The sequence below is a fragment of the Octodon degus genome, unplaced genomic scaffold (assembly GCF_000260255.1).
Source record: "Octodon degus isolate 3935 unplaced genomic scaffold, OctDeg1.0 scaffold00074, whole genome shotgun sequence".
Classification (NCBI taxonomy): domain Eukaryota; kingdom Metazoa; phylum Chordata; class Mammalia; order Rodentia; family Octodontidae; genus Octodon; species Octodon degus.
The window spans coordinates 12,935,838-12,939,992 of NW_004524650.1; the positions used below are offsets into that span (position 1 = coordinate 12,935,838).

The window sequence follows — 4,155 nt, forward strand, 5'->3', positions numbered from 1 at the left end:
CTCGAACTCAGTGTGGTGATGCTCAAGTGAGCTGTAACCTTTAAGTGGTGGTATCTGTGGGGGATTATTTTCCTTATGAAAAAATTTTATATGAGCTGGTCATGGTGTTTTGTGCTTCTATGCACTACACACTGTAAGACTAAGGCAGGACAGTCAGCATTTTGCCCCTATGCTCATCAACTTAGTGACTTAGCAAGAATTTGTTCAAAACAATTAATGAAAGGATAGGGAATCTAGTTCGTTGAGATGATTCTGAGTTCAAACCTCAGTGTTCCTATGGATATCACCATGCACAAAACTACAGTCAAAATGGCCCAAACATTTAAATATTAAAATTGAAACACTAAATCTTCTGGAAGAGAAAGTAGGTAGACACCTTAAGGACACAGGAGTTGGTAAAGAGTACATGAACAAAAATCAAACAGCATGGGAAGTACTTCAAAGAACCAACAATTGGAATCTCATATTTTTGAAAAGATTTTTCATATCAAAATTAATCACAATCTGAGGAGGTTCAGAGAAGCTCAGTACAATAGCCAGCAAGAGAAGGATGTCTCCCCAGCTGTACGAGTTCCATCTGCCCTTGTCCCCCGAGAAGTTATTGAAATATGGAGGTGTTAGTCAGTATGTTGTGCAACAGGTAGTGTCCCTTAGACAGCTGCCATCCTAACTTGAAGCATTTGAGGTTTCCTTCAAAGCTCAGAGGCCCCTGGCTATCTTGGAACACTCTTATATGATCTACAATATTTTACATCACTTTTGAACTATAGATCCGGACCTCAAAGAAGATGCTCTGGAATTCCAGAAAAAAGCGGTATCATGCCACTCCCAGGAGCTTCCAGCCATCCTTGATAATGCAACTCTGAGTGCATCAAATAGAAGTGCCCACCTCAATGCCCTCAAGATGAACTGCTATGGCCTGATAGGACTCTTGGAATCCTTCGAGACACTGGCCAGCCAGCCAGGCCTTATGGACCTGGACGTGGGCAGGAAGAATAAGAAATCCCAGAACCAAGCAGCCCATGATTTTGACTGGGAAGAAGAAAAATCAACCAACTCTTCAGCTCTTAACACAGCTCCCCCAGTTGGATATCTGCCACCTGTGAAACTGCTCAGTAATCAAAGAGGAATTTGTCAGTCTGCTTACTGGCTGCTGCTACCACCTTCTGGAGAATCCACCATCACTTACCAGAAGAACCGCCCCACCCAGGAAGCTGTGACATACCTACTAGGGGTGGCCTTGACACAATACAACCACATGCTCGGTGCCACTGTAAGGATCATCCAGATGCTGCAGCACTTTGAACACCTCACACCTGTACTGGTGGCAGCTGTGAGCATCTGGGCAACAGATTACAGAATGAAGAGCATCGTGGGAGAGATTGCAACAGAGACTGGACAGCTGAGTCAGGACACATCAGGGGCCAAGGGCTTTGCCTGCTTCCTGACAGAGCTAGCAGAGTGGGTCCCAATGATCCTACTGTCCAGCACGTGCATGCTGCTGGATTATGTTTGGAGAGAATTACATGAAGTGCAATGGCATGCCGGCAGCCATGGCAGAGATGGTGCTGCAGGTTCTGCATGGTGCCACCTGGAGCTTGAGAGCCCAGGGACCAGTTTCTGGACACCCTGCAGGCCTATGGGCACGATGGCAAGTCTTTTGTCTGGAGTTGCATGTTATAGCTCTTCACCCAAATTATGCAGCAGAAGGTGCTCTCTCTGATGCACTTCCAGGGCATGGTGGCCTTAACCATGGGGCATCTGGCTGACACACAAAACTGCCATCCAGATGCTGGCCAGCTTCATAGCCAACTTTCCCTTCTCTTGAAAGCTTAGTGATGCTGACCTAGCTGGAGCACTGCAGAAAGAAATCCAGAAATTAAAAGAGATGATGGCCCAGAGGCAGAGCACAGCAGCTGCCTCTGTAGCAGTGGAGTCTGAAGAGAAGTAGGAAGCAATATTGCCCAAGTTAAAGTCCACCCTGAAGCAGCTTCTGAAGTTTTCCCAAGAGCAGGAGGTTTGAGGAAATCACTGCTGCAGAGACCTCGGAAGAGGTGAAAGGTCGAATCTGTAAACTACTGGCCAAAACTAGATATAAGCAGCCACCATTCTTGCTCAAACAGACCCAGGGGAGTTAGAGGAGACTGGCTTCCTGAATCTCTTAGGAATTATCTTCACATGCCCAGCAGCTTTCACACAGGGCTGCAATGGGAGCATGATCCCAGGACAGACTGTTGCCACAGACACTCCCATTGTGTCAGAGCCTGAGGGTGTCAGGGGCAGGGATGAGCTGGTGAAGCAGGAGAGGCTGGTACAATACCTACAGGATGCCCGCAGCTTCCCCCAGAGAATCACAGAGGACATCGGCATCATTAACAAGATGATGTATAAAAACACAAGGACAGTGGTACAGGAGGTGATTGAGTTCTCTGTGATGGTGTTCCAGCTTGGGTAGCCCAAGGTCTGTTCGGGCTTCTCCAAACATTGCCTTTCATCCGGCCCAAGGAGCCTGGTGTCTGGGAAGCTGTGCTGAATGCCTACCACCAGATCTACCTCAGCCCCAAAGGGGTTCAGCCAGAGCCAGGGCCCACACTTTGATTCAGAATCTCTTTTTACGGTTAGTGGAAGCCTCTGTTGAGACCATTCAGTGTCTTGAGGAAAGTCTCTGTGAATTTATTCAGAAGGATGAGTTGAAACCAGCAGTGACTCAGCTGCTATGGGAGCAGGCCACCAGGCAGGTGCCCTACTCTGCTCTGGAGCACTGTTCCTCTGTCATGTTTCTGGGCATGCTGGCATGAGGAAAACCAGAAATAGTGGGAAGCAACTTAGACACTGATGAGCATAGGGCTGGACAGGAAGTCTCTGCAGGACTACAGCCTGGCCCAGCAGGTGCTCTAGGCCATCACCAATATCTCTGACAGGAGCAAGCCTTCCTTGGGCAAATGCAACCCTCTCTTCAGGCTGCCTTACAAACATGGGTTGTTTGAGTGACCCCGGGACCTGGTCACAACAGGCTTTGCCCCCCCAGACCCACTCTGGATCCCGTTCAAGGAGACGGCAGTGAGTCTCATCTAGCAGCTGGCGGAGGGTCCCGAAGTGATCTGTGTCCAGATGTTGCAGAGCTGTGCCAAGCAGGCTCTGGAGAAGCTGGAGTAGAAGAGCTGCAGCCAGGACAACCCTGAACAGACTGTGCCGTGCTCCCCACCTTCCTCCTGATGCACCTCCTATTGCCAGTTGGTGTTGTGGCTCTCCAGCAGCTGGTGCACCTAGAGCAGGCAGTGAATGGAGAGCTCTGTCAGCACTGGGTTCTTCAGGAGGAACAGGCACACAAAACCAAAGATCCCAAGGAGAAGAACTCAGGCTCTGAGACCACCATGGAGGAGGAGCTGGGGATAACCGGGACGACGGCTGATGACACAGTGGCAGAGCTCATCCGTGGCATCCGTGAGCTGGAACTGCTGAATGGCAAACAGGGACCGGCTGCCTTTGTTCCTCTTACTTAAAATGTGCAACAACCCTAGCTGCACAGCAACACAGACCTCTGTGCATCTGCTTCCTTGGCCCTTGGCAAGTTCTGCAAGATTATTGGCACTCTCTGCGACTCCCATCTCCGTCTTCTGTTCACCATATTAGAGAAGTCATCACTCCCCACTGTCTGCTCCAACCTCATGGTTGCCACTGGGGATCTGGCGATCCACTTCCCCAACCTGGTGGAACCCTGGATACCTCATCTGTACGCTCGTCTCTGGGATCCAGCTAGGCAGGTGTGGAAGACAGCAGGGCTAGTGATGACCCACCAGATCTCGAAGGACATTGTGAAAGTCATTTTGAGATGGCAGTGCTGCTTATTGACCCAGAGCCTCAGATTGCCGCACTGCCCTGGAAAGTCTTAAATGAACTCTCCTACAAGGGCAATGCATTTTACAATCTCCTCCCCGACATCATTAACCTCCTGTGAGACCCTGAGCCCGGGGTGGAGAATGAGCCTTTCTGCATCATCATGAAGCAGCTCCTCGCCTATGTCACCCAGGAGAAGAAGAATGAGTCTGGTGGAGAAGCTGTGCCAGCAGGTCCACACAGCCCAGGCCAATCAGCAGCAGCACCTGGCCTACTGTGTGTCACAACTGGCCCTCATGGAGCAAAGCCTCCATAAAC

General features: G+C 50.0%; 1 pseudogene; it reads left to right on the forward strand.

The window, feature by feature from the left end:
- Positions 1–550: 550 nt before the first annotated feature.
- The window catches only part of LOC101568176, a 17,723-nt pseudogene continuing 14,118 nt past the window's right edge, over positions 551–4,155 (forward strand).